This window comes from Rutilus rutilus (assembly GCF_951802725.1).
Source record: "Rutilus rutilus genome assembly, chromosome: 2".
Classification (NCBI taxonomy): Eukaryota; Metazoa; Chordata; class Actinopteri; order Cypriniformes; family Leuciscidae; genus Rutilus; species Rutilus rutilus.
The window spans coordinates 46,488,494-46,507,210 of record NC_140210.1 but is presented as its reverse complement, the minus strand read 5'-3'; the positions used below and the strand labels follow the sequence as shown (position 1 = coordinate 46,507,210).

The following is an 18,717-nucleotide window of genomic DNA, read 5'->3' as shown; positions in this document are numbered from 1 at the left end:
ATAACGAATGAGAGTGAGAGAGAGAGAGAGAAAGCTGGGCATGTTCTCACGTTGCTTCTGGGGCGAGCAGACTAGCGGTAAGTTTAAAGGTTCTACTCTACTGGTCATGGTAACTAAGACCTTCTTGCCCTGTTTGGGGGGATGGGGCCACAGATCCCAGAGTGAGTTTTAAATATCATTTGTTAAACTATAACAAATACTTGTGTCTGACTTGTCTCAGTCGTTACACACTATACCGATAAATCCTCTGGCCCTCCCTCTTGAAAATACATTTATGACATATTTTGTACGAGACAATTAAAGTAGTGTACTGTAAAATGGGTCATTACAAAAAGAAACAGCTTTCTGACCTTCACAAACAAAACTATAATTTTGCAAGATTGACAAATTTATAACTTTACAACTCGGAATGTAAATTCATTTATTTCCCTTCACCATGCACACATGAAACAGTTTTTTTTTTTTTTTTTTTTGTTTTTTTTTTTTTTTTGCCAACATTTACTTGAAAACATTTCAGCTTAATTATTCTGAAGAATCTGTAAAATTATGCTTTTCACCCCAAAAAATCATGTGTTTACAAAAGACTAAATACAATTTAAGAGCTTTACATCAATAACATTAACAAGCTATAAAATAAGGCACTCGTATTACATGTTTTCCTATCATTCAAGTTGAATTATGAATTTAAAATTCCCAAAACATTCTCTCTGTTATATAAAATACACGTATAATAATGGCACTTTTTATTTCCTGATCGTGATTGCTGTAGTCCTCAGTGTTGTTTGACACAGCAAAGACATGTGAAGAACTTCCTGAACTGCTGTCTGACCTGGACAAGAATGAGACGAGAGGAGCTGAGTGACTTCATGACATCCATTTAACCTCTGAAACTCATCAACCACAGTGGAATTTCCTTATAATAAACACGTAAGAAAACATGTTTAAAGAGACTAGATTTGCATTTTCACAAGTAAATATAGATTTACTTTTATATACTTTCTCTGAAGAGACTGAAACGGTTTTCCTATGGAGTGTGATGATAAAATGGCTGAACTAATTACGGAGGAAAAAAAATATTTTAAACACTGAAGTTTGAAGTAGTAGTTTAAAAACTTGGAGTTTGAGAGGAGTAATGCATGAAGACAGACAGACGTATCAAAGACATTTTGTATTTATATTCTGACAGTTGGAGTTAGAATAATTTTGGCTCATTTGAATATTCCATCACAGGAAGGAAATGGAAGAATAGTAACAGATTAAAACAACTGACTCTGACATTTCTCTATAAAAAGTCTCTATAAAAGTCACAGGTTGCCAAGACATGAAAACAACTGTAATATTCTTTCATATTCAGTTTTGAATGGAATATGGTGGTAAATTGAGTGGTAAATTGAGTGATGTCTGACCTCATTATTGAGGACACAATAGACCAGGAAGATGAAGGTTCCCTGCTGGGAGTTCAAGATCAGGAAGAGGATCTCCAGCTCCTTCCTGCCATTAGTGAAGAAACCCAGAATCCAGGAGCAACCAAGAACCACAAACTGAGCCAGTGTTTTAAATACCATAATCCTGCAGAGAAAGAAAGAAAATTAACAGATATTTAATATATATATATATATATATATATATATATATATATATATATATATATATATATATATATATATACTGTGTGTGTGTGTGTATATATATATATATATATATATATATATATGTTTATATATATATATATGTATATATATATATGTATTATAGTGTTTGAATCTGAATGTTTGTTACTTGGTTTGTTTCATCTGTGAGTTGAGTTCAGATTGATGATGATGTTGATGAAGAGAATCATGTTTAACTGAAAAGTAGAAAAGAATAATTAATCACTTTGTTTTCTCTTTAATATAAATTAAATTCATAAGAAATAAGAAATGTGCTTACTGCTAGTATGACACAAACAGGACCCAGAAAACTCCAGATAAAACCTTTATCCATTTTAATCCAGCAACTGTTTAGAGGAAACATCATATCAAAACTGAATTAATGTGTCAAAAAAACTATGTCTGGTGTTGACTGTTTTAGTCTTTTTAATCTTGTATGTGCTTTTACAGTGTGTGTAAAAATTAATTTTTTATCAGATAAGAAATGTCACAAAAGCCCCAAGCTGCTTTATTTCCCTCTAATCAAATGAACCTAAAAACACAACAACAACAACAACTCACTGTTCGCTGCCGTATCCTTCAGGAAGCAGCCCGACAGACACGCCCACCACAACCAGAGCAACCATATATCCAATCACACACAGGTATCCACTGCTAAGCACCTCCCTCTTTTTGGAGCTGATCTGTGATAGGTTCTTCACACAGATGAAGAGCAGCACAGCTTCAATGAACATCCACACAAAGCCGGAGAGAAAGAGGAAGTGCAGCACACCTGATATCACGGCACACAACACCTGGAGATCATGAGAGACGGTTATGATGATTCTCAGTGAGACTGTGCTGAGCTGTAGGGCTCCTTCATCATTCTCACCTGATGAGGGCGTATGAGGCTCAGGAACTGTTGTGTGAGCAGGAACAGAAGGTGAGCCAACAGCAGACTCAGGCAGAGGTTGATTCGAGCCACATTATTCACTCCAGGACTCCACTGACAAAGGGCAAAGGTCAACAGGGCCAAACTGAAGAACACCAGCCCCACGATCACACACACCAAATTCAACAGCTCCAGCAGTGAGTCGCTCTGAGAAAACATGTCAGAGTACATGAGTGCCAAATCTGTGCTGTTCTTCAATGCTCACTATAAATGTTCTCGTACCTCTGATGGGCGGCTGGTTTGCATGATGAGAGCGAATGTGGACAGATGAACACAGGAACACACAGTGTAGCTGCTGTTGGTCTCTAAAACAGAACAACCATCTACAATCCACTCACTGATATTCCAGTACACACAGGACAGAGAACCGTTGGGGTCAAACTCCTGCAGAAAGAAGAAAGAACATGCAGAAAATATAACAACACTGAATATTAGATGTTTTCAGATGTTCATCAGTTCTCAGGCTGGACAAAAACACATTTCAGTCTCTCACTCTGATGTGTTTGAGGGTGAAGTTGACTGGTTTGGTGAGTTTAGTGTTGGTGGTTTTGGGAAGAGTAGCTGAGATCACAGTGGACATCATGGTTTTAATCGTGTCATTTGATGTGTTGAAGAAGTCTGTCTTCAGTAGATTCTCCATTGTGTTATAACTCATGAAACCCACAGCAGCTGATCCTGTGTGACAGAAACAGAAGCTTACATGCAATACTACAACAATAATAACAACAACAATAAAAAATATATAATTATAATAAGCAAATGTGGCTTAGTGGTAACTAGACTTGTAGTCAAGACCGCCTAAACCGAGACCAAGACACTACCAAGACCAGAGGGTATCGAGACCAAGACAAGACCAAGACCAAGACAGACCAAGTCGAGACCAAGACCGAGACCAAGTCAAGACCAAGTCGAGACCGGAGGGAAAAAAAAACAGACTAGTGTTGAAGCTAAGCAATAACTTGTATAATAACTTGAAAATGTATGGTCACCATTATGGTGATCAGTGTTTCCTCTAGTTGGGTGGTTTAACAATTTATAAAAAAACGTATGTTAATTGTTGTCTTTGTAACAGTGTTTACTGAAACACATCATGTGTTACGAAGAAAACCATAAACTAATATACACTTACCTAAAGGATTATTAGGAACACCTGCTCAATTTCTCATGAATGCAATTATCTAATCAACCAATCACATGGCAGTTGCTTCAATGCATTTAGGGGTGTGGTCCTGGTCAAGACAATCTCCTGAACTCCAAACTGAATGTCAGAATGGGAAGAAAAGGTGATTTAAGCAATTTTGAGCGTGGCATGGTTGTTGGTGCCAGACGGGCCGGTCTGAGTATTTCACAATCTGCTCAGTTACTGGGATTTTCACGCACAACCATTTCTAGGGTTTACAAAGAATGGTGTGAAAAGGGAAAAACATCCAGTATGCGGCAGTCCTGTGGGTGAAAATGCCTTGTTGATGCTAGAGGTCAGAGGAGAATGGGCCGACTGATTCAAGCTGATAGAAGAGCAACTTTGACTGAAATAACCACTCGTTACAACCGAGGTATGCAGCAAAGCATTTGTGAAGCCACAACACGCACAACCTTGAGGCGGATGGGCTACAAGAGCAGAAAACCCCACTGGGTACCACTCATCTCCACTACAAATAGGAAAAAGAGGCTACAATTTGCACGAGCTCACCAAAACTGGACAGTTGAAGACTGGAAAAATGTTGCCTGGTCTGATGAGTCTCGATTTCTGTTGAGACATTCAGATGGTCAGAGTCAGAATTTGGCATAAACAGAATGAGAACATGGATCCATCATGCCTTGTTACCACTGTGCAGGCTGGTGGTGGTGGTGTAATGGTGTGGGGGATGTTTTCTTGGCACACTTTAGGCTCCTTAGTACCAATTGGGCATCGTTTAAATGCCACGGCCTACCTGAGCATTGTTTCTGACCATGTCCATCCCTTTATGACCACCATGTACCCATCCTCTGATGGCTACTTCCAGCAGGATAATGCACCATGTCACAAAGCTCGAATCATTTCAAATTGGTTTCTTGAACATGACAATGAGTTCACCGTACTAAAATGGCCCCCACAGTCACCAGATCTCAACCCAATAGAGCATCTTTGGGATGTGGTGGAACGGGAGCTTCGTGCTCTGGATGTGCATCCCACAAATCTCCATCAACTGCAAGATGCTATCCTATCAATATGGGCCAACATTTCTAAAGAATGCTTTCAGCACCTTGTTGAATCAATGCCACGTAGAATTAAGGCAATTCTGAAGGTGAAAGGGGGTCAAACACAGTATTAGTATGGTGTTCCTAATAATCCTTTAGGTGAGTGTATGATGTATATTTCATCATAAAGAAAAAGTTTGACAAATGTCATAACTGAACAAAAGAAGTAACTTGTTATCAACAGATTTCTACCATCAATATTTTTTTTTTCAAAGATCAAACATTCAGAATTTTAACTTTTAAATACATTGCGAGAAAATAAACCACACGCACACACACACTAACATCAAGAATCAGCTTATGAATCACAACAATGGTTACATGCTTCATGCTGCAATGCATGTTGGGAGCCATTCGTTTTATAATATGGTGGCTCCCAGCATGCATTGCTGCTGGAAGCATGTCACCATTATTGAGATTCATATGCTAATTCTTGATGTCTGTGTGTGTCTTAAATAATTTGCTCCATAATGTTCACAAACCCCCCCTTCATCCACATCCAGCAATCTATGCAGTAACACAGAGTTTTTGTTGTGGAAAAATATTAATGTGATAATATAATTGTTAGATTCAAAAGACATCAGTTAATCAGTTTATTTCATGACGATTATAAAACCATCAACAGGTAACCATCATCACCTGATCTCATTTCACTTTAGCTTTCTTTGCTGCTGTAAATGTGTTTGACAAACACACTGTCACAGCGGCTAGAAAAAGACAAAAGATATAATAAGAGTTAAAAATTAATATTACCACAGAATGAATTGCATTGATATCCCACCCCAAAACATACAAAAATAACAACGATAAATGCTGACCAATACTTAATTATATTACTTTTTACTGAAAATAGTAGTAAAAAGTATATAGTGAACATATCTACATTTGCATTCAAACAATTAAATAAAGCATTAATTAAATAATTATATTGTATTTACTGACAACAATGAGAAATATTAATAAATTAGTAAAAGAATGAATGAAAGTCACCATCACACAATAAACAAATGCATATACAAGTCAACACATGAAACAAAGCTTTATTCAAACTACAATCATGTATGAAGGCTGAAGGCCCTGAGGTTGTTGCGTGTTGTGTTGTGCTTCACAATCTGAGGCAATAAGGGCAGGTGGAGTGATGGAGGGTCTCGTAAGGGCAGGTGGAGTGATGGAGGGACTCGTAAGGGCTGGTCTTGTAAGGGCAGGTGGAGTGATGGAGGGACTCATGGCACCATCTCCAGGATTCAGCTCTGGGCTCCTCATCCTCAGCACTCACACCAGCCTGCTGACATTTCAGATTCTACAAAATGCACAAACATAACACAAAAGCAGTCATTTTAACCACACAATGTCATATGATTTCAGTATTATTCAGAAGACAAAACCACTTTTTTTCACAAACGCCGCCATCATCTTCCCTTGCAGGTCCTGCTCCACCACAAAAGCTGTGCAGCTAATGCACAGAAATCAAGAATCAGAAAAGTGCTGTAATAGCTCTGTTTGAAATTACAATAATTAGTTATTGTTATTAATTTCTGTGGTATACTCACTCAAAGCCTTTGATGGCAGCATTCAGCTTCATGAGCCACTCTCCACCGGATAAAAACACATCTGTTCATCTGACCCTGTAACATCCAGACAAGATTCACATTACCTCTGTGATTTATGAGCTTGTTTTAACTTTTTATCCAACATAAATGTTCCTCAATTTATCAACAGTACTAATGGACAAATAAAATAGATAACTTATGTTTAGTTACTTTATAGATTTGTTCTACATAATAGCACACAATCATCACTCAGATGTTTTCATGTTGTGATGTGCTCTTCTGCAATACTTACTGAAGATTTTCCTGTCAGATGTAAATAGACATTTAAAATAAGCGTCTTTAGGATGTATATGGTTTATGTAAATCCACTTTAGAGACGTAACTTACGTGTCCTTACTGGAGCTCGCCTGTTAGCTAACGTTATACATAATAAAACGTGTTTTTACAGCAAAATCACAACTATACTACACTGTGTAATGTCTTTACACCTTCAACAATTCAACAGTTTACTCTACAGTAGTTCAACACATGCAATTTTAACACAAGGACCCGTGTTTACTCACATTTGAAAGCACCCGCGTCGCTGATCTCTGCGATGTTTGATAAGGACGTATCCTCTCGCGTGGCCTCCTGGGATAGAAAAGTATTCATCTTCGAACTCTTCAAAATCTGGGTTGAAGCTGTAATGATAAATCACGAGGTTCCATCTGAGGGTGGCATTTCATTCACTTCACCCAACCCCCAAAATAGGAGGCAGCGCAGGAAGGGTCATAATAAAAAGCCTGTAACTAATAATGCTGCAGATGCGCTTTCTGGGTTACTAAAACACATGACTGTTTAACATTACTGTATTGAATTAAGAGTTTTTGCCCATTGCTACTACTTTCAGAATCACATGAGAGAGCGATGAGAAGGTTTCTTTGTCTATATATACAGAGAGGCTATTGTATCTTCTGGGAAAGCACCGCTGAACTGGACAGTCATGCGGATATCGAGGAAGTTGTTAGAGACAAGCTGAGAACAGCAGTTGTTCATGTAATATTGAGATCATGTGTGCCTTACAGTAAATCTGATGAGGACACCTGAAATCGGACTATAAAAGGAAGAGGACCAAAAAGATTCGTCGCTCATCCTTGCATCCTCCACTCGGAACTCCAGCTTTTCCGAGCGCAAGAAGCCATATGCTCTAGCTAAATATTCCTCTGTTAGACTAGTACTTATATTATAATCTGTAACAAGTATTCTTTTTACTTTGATTCTTTTAATAAATATTGTTAAACATTTATTATAATCATTGGACTGGAACTTGGATTTTTGAGTACTGTCTCTTTCTTCACACGGGATCAGGAAGACCCACAACTGAAGAAAGACATCACAGGATAGGTGAGCATCTCTTTTCTAAAAAGAAAATATATGCACTGTGATATTTGATTGATTTAGCAAGCCTAGCCAAAGAGGCAGTTACGACAGGGTTATTGTTGTATAACAAACACGATTCAAGGGCACCTAAAAAGATAGACTTATATTACAACGGGGACATCTATTGTCATTCTAATGAACTATTCTTATGGTCAACTATTATGAGTGTAGTTTATTATCTTTATAATAGAATACGAAGTTGTAAAGACTGATCATCTAACTCTTAAATGGCACAACTATAGAATTAGGCTCTGTAGTTATCGCGGGGCTATTTTACGTCCTGGGTAGGATATAAAATAGCTTGGAACGATATTAATTGTGAAAATAATCCATTACATGGGGGCTCGTCGGTCTTAGAATTATAAAACCCGGAAAAATAAGTGAATATAATCAATCAGATTGAATGACCCAAAATAAATTCGCACAAATAAATAGAGGACGCTCTATTAAAAGACAAAGCGAAACCGCGCTTTGGAAACATGAAACCGGAAAAAAAATTTCCAAATAAAAGACCCAAATGACTCAAATGGCTCAAATACCAATGGATTTAAATGTATGTCCAGCTCCTCAACAAGAATCAATATACCATATCACTATAACTAAACGTGATAATTTTCAAAAGCAGAAAAAAGCTAAAGAAAAAGATGAGAATTGGTATATCGGAGACTGTGAAATAAATAATGGACAGGAATTCATCTGCACTTTAGCAGTAGATGTAAGGGCCATTATAGAACGAATTAATGACACCAGATTAAAAGGGGACAAAATTAAAGTTCACTTTGATCCTGGAATGGAAGTAACATACAAACCGACCACAGATTCCAGTATAGAGGTATTCTATGGTAAAACTAGAGTTATGTATGATGGAACAGCTATGCCTCAAAGAAAACGCAGGGATTCTCATGATACAGAAATTTACTATTCTGATGTAGAGAAGCCTGGCACTAGCACTCAAAAAAGATTAGACTTTAGAGAAGCTAGTCCTGTACTTCAATACATACCGCTGGCAAATGAATTAATTCATACTTTAAAAAGTAAAAATAAATCTGTTCATCCAAGAAATAGAGGTGAAGATAAAACCACCGAGGCTGAAGAAACTGAATGGGATGGTGAAGAAAGTGTAGTCTGCCAATGGGACGAACCCATTCCACAGAGAAACAGAGTAAAAATTCAAGACCGTTGTCTCGTGAAAGAAAGAGTAGTAGTCATGCCAGAGAACACATAGATCTTGCAGGGAGAAAAACTCTAACAAGACCAGGGCATAACTTAAAAGAGAAACTCAAAAGAGAACCTGAATACATGCAAAGAATGTTCTTAGCAGCAACTGGACCAACATCTGATGAGATTTTGGACATGAATGACACAAGCATAAAGGCTAAATACGATATGCTTGCAGAACAAAAAGACTCTTGTCAAAAATCTCTGTCATTGCTGCTCCGCTTGACCCTCTCAGAGAATAGAGGAAGGAGTGGTAGAGATCCCATTATGGGAGACATATTTGAACTCAGAAAAGAAGTTTTAAATGAATCAAAAAATCCTATATATTATAGGAGATCTTTACCAGAAACTTCACCAGAGAATATAATAATTAGACATGATAAACAGTACACTGAAGAAGAGAGGGAAGACCAAAAACCCGAAGAGGGGGGGCTAGGCATAAACTTAGCTGAAATAGCAGCTTCCTCTGTAAAGGCGAAGAAACAAGAAGGACATAGCCCTCAGGCGAGAGCCTATAAAGAACAATGTGACTACTATGAAGACTCTGTATCCAGCGAGTCTGTTTTTTCAAGAGATGACTTTAGACAAAATTTGGAAAGAAGAACTAGGGTTGGCCCTAAACACATGATAACAGCTACAGAAATAGGGATGTTCAATGGAATGAAGTTTGATCCAGCTGATAACATGAGAAACAGTCAAAGAATAGTGCAACTAGGAAGGAAACTTAACATCCTTGATGAAGATATAGAACTAATGATTAATGAATTACTGGGATTAAATCTAGGAATAAATGATGTTTCTCTACACCAAAGAAACATTTCAGGAGAAACTAAAAAAGAAACGTATGAAAAAAGACTTAGAGAAATAAGAAACACAGGAATGTTAATATTCTGCAAAAATAGAGCCCTTGAAGGGAAAAGCACATCAGAAACTGTAGAAGAGATGCTGCAATTTGATAAGGATCTTCCAGGTCTAAAAGAGTTAAAATCTTGGGGATACGAGACAGATTGGAAGGATATACAAAAATATGCAGTAAGATATGATAGAAAATCAAAAATAGAGATGGAGAAAAAAGGAAATCAGGATTCAAATTTCCAAAGTAATAACAGGCAGCCAAGTCTAAGACGATCAGAGAGAATCAAATCACAAGTCCGTGATGCTCAACAAGGACCCAGATATTTTGGGCAGCCCAAAACCTTGAGAGATCAAGGACACCAATTCAGACCAGCAGACTTTCAGAGAAGAGGCAGATCTCAAAGCCGAGGAATTCAGAGAAAGCCTAGCTGGGAACAAAAACCATCATTCATAAAGAATGCCAATAAGCAAACTAACTCTACCTATGTTTCTAGAGATGAATGGGAGAAACTATCTCCTGAACAGCAGAACAAAATCAGGGAACAAAGAACAAAACAAAAAATGACTGTAGGAAAATCGTACAGTAAGGAACAACCTAAGCCTAAATATGTGAGACATAGCCAAGTTGAACAAAAGCAAACATAGGACAGCCATAAAGGAAAAGCAGCCATCCAATCTGATCTAGTTATAGAACATGACGGTTTCTTTTATATAGAATATAATGGAAGGACCTTTATTTTAGATACAGGAGCCGAGATCAGTTGCCTTACAGACTTAACTGTAGATGCCATAAAACAAAAAGGTAGGATGAGGGTATACAGTTTTAATAAAACTCAAGGCCCAATTGATACAGACTGGTATTTATGGAAAGACATGGCCATTATTCCTAACCAGTCAGAAAACCTAATGACATTACGAGATGCAACTAAAATTGTAGGTAGAATTGATAAAGAATTAACAATCAGATGGATGAAAATGGTTGACCTTAACGGCGAGATACAGAGAATGGTACAGGAAACCATACTTGATAAAAACAAATTAAGAGAAATCCTGGAAAAACATAAACACGGAGCAGCTAAATTTAAAAATGATGTAGGCCTATTAGGAAAAGAATATGAATATGAAATAAAGGGAGGTGTGCATAAACCACAAAGGCAATACCCAATTAATAAAAAAGCTTTACCTGAAATTGAAGAGACTATTAAGGAATTAGAAAAATTAGGAGTAATTAAAGAAATACAAAACGCAATCACTAATTCACCACTACAGGCCGTCAATAATTTCAAATCTTTGAATAAAGTATCGGAACCAGATAGGAGATACTTAATTAATGCAAAAGATGTGACCAATGGTTTACCTAAAGGTAGAATATTGACTAAAATTGACCTAGCAAACAGATTTTGGACGGTTCCATTGACTGAAAACAGTATGGCTAAAACTGCGTTTACCTGCCGATCAAAAGCCTATTGTTACACAAGGCTCCCCCAAGGCTATTTAAATAGCCCAAACGCTTTTCAATCAATAGTCGTCACGCTAATGAAACATTTACCTGTAACAGTTTACATTGATGACCTTTTAATTATAAACGATGACCCCGAGGAACACCTGAAAATTGTAGATGAAGTGCTCACTAGATTGATCACAGCAGGTTTTAAGCCCAGCTACAAAAAGATCGAAATAGGAAAAGAAGAAGTAGATTTTTTAGGTTTTGCAACATCAGGAAAGGATAGAGGACTCTCAAAAACTACCAGAGAAAAATTGGAGGATATGAGACAAAACATCCCAAAAAGCCTAAAAGGTTTACAAAGTTTCATGGGACACATGAATTTTATCAGGGATCTGATACCAGGATATGCAAAATTAGCTAAACCTCTTTATGGGGCCACAAAAGGAAATGAATTCAATTGGAACAATGAATTAGAAAATATTAGGCTAAAATTAATTGACTTAGCACTGGACTCTAAAATAGCAAGACGAGAACCAGATCAAAACCTAGTAGTAAGTGTTGAAAATACTGCTGATGAAATAGAATTGGTATTGTATAATGAAAAAGATAGGAAAAATCCAATTCAATTCATGTCATACCCAAAACCTGCAAATCAGCTAAAACAAGAACCAAAGTCAGCAACTGACATCCCAGCTAACAAAAATATGTCCTAAGAACGTTGTGGGAACGTTGACTTAAACGTTCTAAAAATGTTGAAATGTCCAGTTTGCTTAACGTTGCCGGAATGTTATCTTAATGTTAGAAAAAACATTGCTGAAACGTTAGCATAATGTTGCTGGAACGTTATCTTAAGGTTAGCATAACGTTGCCGGAACATTAGCATAACGTTGCTGGAACATTGTCTTAAGGTTTGCTAAGAACGTTGTGGGAACGTTGACTTGAAACGTTCTAAAAATGTTGAAATGTCCAGTTTGCTTAACGTTGCCGGAATGTTATCTTAATGTTAGAAAATACATTGCTGAAACGTTAGCATAATGTTGCTGGAACGTTATCTTAAGGTTAGCATAACGTTGCCGGAACGTTAGCATAACGTTGCTGGAACATTGTCTTAAGGTTTGCTAAGAACGTTGACTTGAAACGTTCTAAAAATGTTGAAATGTCCAGTTTGCGAAACGTTGCTAGAATGGTATCTTAATGTTAGTAAAGACATTGCTGGAATGTTAGCATAATGTTGCTGGAATGTTCTCTTAAGGTTAGCATAATATTGCCGGAACGTTAGCATAACGTTGCTGGAACATTGTCTTAAGATTTGCATAATGTTGCTGGAACATTATCTTAAGGTTAGCATAACATTGCTGGAACGTTAGCACAACATTGCCGGAACATTATCTTAAGGTTTGCATAACGTTGCTGGAACGTTATCTTAAGGTTAGCATAACGTTGCTGGAACATTATCTTAAGGTTTGCATAACGTTGCTGGAACGTTATCTTAAGGTTTGCATAACATTGCTGGAATGTTATCTTAAGGTTAGTATAGCGTTGCTGGAATGTTAGCACAACATTGCTGGAACATTATCGTAAGGTTTGCATAACATTGCTTGAACGTTATCTTAAGGTTAGCATAACATTGCTGGAACGTTAGCACAACATTGCTGGAACATTATCTTAATTAAGGTTTGCATAACGTTGCTGGAACGTTATCTTAAGGTTTGCATACTGTTGCTGGAACGTTATCTTAAGGTTTGCATAATGTTGCTGGAACGTTATCTTAAGGTTAGCATAACATTGCCGGAACGTTAGCACAACATTGCTGGAACATTATCTTAAGGTTTGCATAACGTTGCTGGAACGTTATCTTAAGGTTTGCATAACATTGCTGGAATGTTATCTTAAGGTTAGTATAGCGTTGCTGGATTGTTAGCACAACATTGCTGGAACATTATCGTAAGGTTTGCATAACGTTGCTTGAACGTTATCTTAAGGTTAGCATAACATTGCTGGAACGTTAGCACAACATTGCTGGAACATTATCTTAATTAAGGTTTGCATAACGTTGCTGAAACGTTATCTTAAGGTTTGCATACTGTTGCTGGAACGTTATCTTAAGGTTTGCATAATGTTGCTGGAACGTTATCTTAAGGTTAGCATAACATTGCCGGAACGTTATCACAACATTGCTGGAACATTCTTAAGGTTAGCATAACGTTCATGGAACATTATCTTAAGGTTAGCATTACGTTCATGCAACGTTATCTTAAGGTTAGCATAACATTGCCGGAACATTGGCATAACGTTGCTGGAACATCATCTTAAGGTAAGCATAACGTTCCTGCAACGTTCTTTCCCCCAAAATGTTATTATCAATACAACATTCAAAGAACGATAAAATGTCCACTTTCTTTCAAGTTCAAATGTTATTTTAAGGTTAGAAAAAAAATTCTGCACTATTCGTCCAACTTTATTTTTTTATTAACACAACCATGTGAATTATAAGTGCACACTTTTACAGCACATCAAAAAGCAGAAAATTTCATATGATTATCATACATTTTAAACGCTACATTATAGCTTAAAAAAACAACAACAACAAATATTTTCATATAAACATTTAAATGAAATGAAAACGGTGTTTAAGGGTTAGTTCACCAAAAAAATCTGTCAGTAATTACTCACCCTCATGTTATTCTAACCCCGTAAGTAGTGTTGTCACGGTACCAAAATTTCAGTATTCGGTACCGATACCAGTGAAAATCCACGGTTCTCGGTACCAAAGCTTAATTTAGATGAAATTTACATAATTATATTAAAGTGTATATCACAGTTACAAAGATGGAAACTGTAGTATTAAAAACACTTTACAATAAGATTCCATTTGTTAGATAACATTAGATAAAATGACCTAACAAAAAAACAATAGCCTAGTTATATACTGTCGCAATTATTCTCCTTTAGGGGTTAATTTAAAAATACATTTTTGAAATCAAAAGTTAACATTATTTCTGTTAACATTATTTAATGCACAATGAATGAAGTGAACAAACATGACCAATCAAGTGTTTGTATTAAATAACATTCACAAACATGAATTAATGTTGTAAAAATATATTGTTCACTCAATGTGTTATGTTAGATAACGCATTAAGTGATGTTAATGAATGGTATCTTATTGTAGCATTACCAAACTATACAGGAGATAAAATATGTTTTATTTGACTTGACTATACTTTTATTTAATCCAAAACTGTATTCATATTTAACTTTAAAAGGGCTTTTTAAACCTGCTAAGAGTTATCCAGCCAAGAATAAGACTAGAACTGCTTTTCTGACGGACTGATATTAATGACGGCTTTTTATTTCTCATCTCCATAAATATATCTAGTAGTAAAGCTAATGCAAGGGCTAGAAATCAATTAATAGGCCTATGTCACACTTCCTCGTCGTCATGGAGAGCGCAGTTCGCACAAGCGTTTGTACTCCCGTGGCGTCTGTCGTTGCTATGCATCCATGAACGCGCATGGAAAAGCGAGCGCGCCGCTTCTATTATGAGCGCGCTTGCCGCGCGCCATTTGAAATAACGTATCTGCACGCGCAAAAACATCAGCACCACATCAGCAGCAGCACCGCCGATCGCCATCAGTGCTTTTATGAAGAGGACGCAACTGCACGCGCTTCGGGCATGCACGCGCATCAAGTACCGGGTTTGAGAAAACCTGGTACCGTGACGTTTAAAAAAAAAATAGTACCGACTTGGTACCGAAGTACCGGGTCTTTTGACAACACTACCCGTAAGACTCCCGTTCATCTTCAGAACACAAATTAAGATATTTTTGATGTAATATGAGAGCTGGCTCACTCCTCCATAGGCTTCAAGGCAATTTTATTCTGGCGAGTTTATCAAGCGACGACAACAATTTTTGTACACAAAAAACAAAACAAAATAAAGACTTTATTCAACTATTAAAGGGTTAGTTCACCCAAAAATGAAAATTCTGTCAGTAATTACTCACCCTCATGTTGTTCCAACCGCGTAAGACCTTCGTTCATCTTCGGAACACAAATTAAGATATTTTTGATGAAATCTGAGCCATGTCTCACTCCTCCGTAGGCTGCTATGTGACCGAAACTTGCTGGCCCAGAAAAGTTATTAAAGTGATCGTTAATATAGTCCAAGTGACTCCAGTGGCTCAATCTTAAGTATATCAAGCGACGAGAATACTTTTTGTGCGCAAAAACAAACAAAAATAACGACTATTCCACTTTTCATTTCCTTCTCTCTGGACCTCGTAGTGTTTTTGCGCTGCGCGTCTGTGTTGCACGTCATCACGCATCACACACATGACCAGCGTCGGCCAATAGTGAGCCTACGTGGTGACGTGTAGCACAGACGCGCTGTGCAAAAATACTACGCGAACCAACTAGAGGTCCAGAGAGAAGGAAATGAATAGTGGAATAAAGTCGTTATTTTTGTTTGTTTTTGCGCACAAAAAGTATTCTCGTCGCTTGATATACTTAAGATTGAGCCACTGGAGTCACTTGGACTATATTAACGATCTCTTTAATAACTTTTCTGGGCCAGCACGTTTCGGTCACATAGCAGCCTACGGAGGAGTGATCAGCTCTCAGATTTCATCAAAAATATCTTAATTTGTGTTCCGAAGATGAACGAAGGTCTTACGCGGTTGGAACAACATGAGGGTGAGTAATTACTGACAGAATTTTCATTTTTGGGTGAACTAACCCTTTAATTTTCTTCCGTATGGGGCTCTGAGTGACTTCACTAGTGCTGGGAGAAAAAAAATCGATTCACCTAGGTATCGCGTTGTTTTTTTTTTAAACGATCTTAAATTTTTTTTTTTTTTATTACAGAATCAATATTAATTCAAATTAAATTGCTTTATTTTTGTCCTTGCTTATAGATGAGGTTGACCGAAGTAAGTCACTTTCGTTCCAACAAAGGATGAAATGTGTTGTTAAATTTTGAGTGTCGAGTAACGTAATATCCCTTTCAAGTGGATGCGTAAAAGCGACATGAGATTGAATGCATTGAAAAGCCCTCACGCTACTCATATACTGGGAGAGAGATAAGACAATAGAGCTGCACGATTCATCTTTAAAAAAAAATGTGAAATCGATTAGGGATGTCCCGATACCACTTTTTGCAGAACGAGTCCGATACCGATACTTAGATTTTTGGTACTTGCCGATACCGATACCGTAACCGATACCTGAATTTTCACTGCATTTGTAATTTTTAAATGTATTAGTAGATAAACCAAAAGAATATAAATCATATTAGTTGGCTTAATTTGTTCTTCAAAATCATTTGTTCAAATGTTTGTCAAAAGTGAAATATCAATTATTTAGGCTAATCCAATTTTGACAACAAAAACTACCATCCTAATTAATGTGAATTTAAAACAAGTTAGCAGTCAGTCACAAAATGAGAACAAACAATCGAATTAAAAATAGGACAAATAAATACAATAGAACAAAGAAAGGCTACAAATGAAATAAACAGTGTTTTTAGATTTTTTCGGGTAGATCTAACAGGCACAGTAATTTGAATAAAGTAATCAAATGTGAAAAAAAGCATATTCATTACTGTATAAATTATATATAGATTAATATTTTTGTAAAGTTGAAAAGGGTAGCCTATTTAGTCAAGAGCAGTGAGTATTTCTTTGTCCTTTGTTTGATTAACATTAAAACACAGCATCAGGTTTATTAGACTGCTGCCCCTTTAAGACCGAACGCACGCACCGCATTTTAACATGGCTACGTTCATTTGAGATATAACCGACTTTGTTTACTATAGGATACTAGCCAAGACTGGCAATTTACCTAATTTTGTGTGAATTCACCCGTACAAGCGCAAGACGTGAAAGACAATTTAATTCAATATTCGCTTTGGATGTTTGCGTTCATGGAACTTCTTGACCTGCACACGTCCTGTAATAATGTAGGGAACCACTCGTTATACTTAAAACAGTATTTTCTGTTAACATTGTGGTAGTTACGATTCGTGCAGTAAAAAATCACTACGAAAAGACAAAATCATAATACCAGTAGTATCAGCACCCAAGTATCGTGATAGTATCGAATCGGGAGATAGTTGTATCGTCCCAGCCCTAGAGTTCACAAGAGCAGCGAGAACTGAGAAGATGACGCAGATGGGTCTCGGATGTAGTGCGGCACTTTTGTGAACTCACTCAGTGGCCCACACATAAAAAAATTAATAGTTGAATAAAGTTGTTATTGTTGCACACAAAATTGATTGTTGTCGCTTGATGAACTGGTTGAGCCAGTCACTTGGACTATTTTAACAATTGCTGCGTATCTTTTACTGTCTATGACAGGGGTCTCCGTGGCCTGATTGTAGGTAACTAGCTCGTCAAGGCGCCGTTCACTTGTCGTGTCTTTTGCGCGCTCAAGTTCGTTATTTTTAAATGTAGGTGCGCGGTAAGCGCGCTCAAAATTGAAGCGACACGCTCATTATTTCCAGGCACAGCGAGATGAAAACACCTCAACTTTTCAGAATGCCGCAAGCGCACCGCAGTTCGTGTGACAAGAACCAACATATCAACTTCACCCTTTCCGTAACAACATTGAAAGCTCAGTCAACATGAAGGATGGGGGTGCACCACAAACACTAAAGGTGTTTTTCTCTTCTCCGTAAATAAATCTTGTAGCAGAGCTACAGCAAGCGTTTTTCGGTGGTGGAAATCAATTAGCTACTAAAACTTTGTCGTTGTGTAGAGCGCAGGGCATGGTTGCATTAACGTCAGACGCCACGGGAAAATCGAACCGAATTTTACTATAAACAATAAAATATAAGCTAATATGCATTGTATTTGTAAATGTAAGTAATTTATCTTTTTTTGACTTAAAGGCTTAAATATGTGAGGTTTATCTTTTTATAAAACATTCTTTGTGAAAAATTAAAAAAATTTAATATTCATCAATCCTACCTTGTAATTGTTACCTTCATGTTACTGTTTTTTTTGGCCAGAGATTTGTTGAAGGTTTGGCTGAATTTTGGAGAACTTAGAATGTGCTTTGCTGAATATATTAACAATTTAAATAAAAAAGCTGAATTGTGAGTTTGTGTAACTGAATTTTTAAAGGTCAATACTGCTTAGAAGTGAAAAGCAAGCAAGCAAATCCAAGAAATCCGAAAGGGCTAAAAATAAATCTGAAAAAACGGAATTTGAAAAAAAATTAAACGGAATTTGAGAAAAAATAAAACGGATTTCATAGGGCCCTAATGGCCATTAAAAATACAATGTTCCTTAACCAAATGTTTTTTCAAGTTACTTACAAAGAGAATGTTACTTAAGTCATGTTGTTGTAATGTTTTAAGTTGACTAGTTACACAATAAAAAAAAATCGAAATCGAAATCGGTCAAACCT

General features: G+C 36.9%; 1 long non-coding RNA gene and 1 pseudogene across 2 annotated transcripts in view; both read right to left on the bottom strand.

Moving 5' to 3' along the window:
• Positions 1-696: 696 nt before the first annotated feature.
• The window catches only part of LOC311279440 (adhesion G protein-coupled receptor E3-like), a 79,444-nt pseudogene continuing 61,423 nt past the window's right edge, over positions 697-18,717 (bottom strand). The window contains exons 5-12 of the transcript XR_014630265.1: positions 3,074-3,255; positions 2,803-2,964; positions 2,521-2,727; positions 2,211-2,443; positions 1,930-1,996; positions 1,780-1,846; positions 1,407-1,569; positions 697-829 (exon numbers count right to left, since the gene is read on the bottom strand). The product of XR_014630265.1 is annotated as an adhesion G protein-coupled receptor E3-like (transcript). The remainder of the gene's footprint in view (positions 830-1,406; positions 1,570-1,779; positions 1,847-1,929; positions 1,997-2,210; positions 2,444-2,520; positions 2,728-2,802; positions 2,965-3,073; positions 3,256-18,717) is intronic.
• LOC311286114 lies at positions 6,014-7,010 on the bottom strand. Its single transcript, XR_014626490.1, has 3 exons — positions 6,932-7,010; positions 6,369-6,443; positions 6,014-6,118 (listed from the first exon to the last, which is right to left on the bottom strand). It is a non-coding gene; the product is annotated as an uncharacterized lncRNA (long non-coding RNA).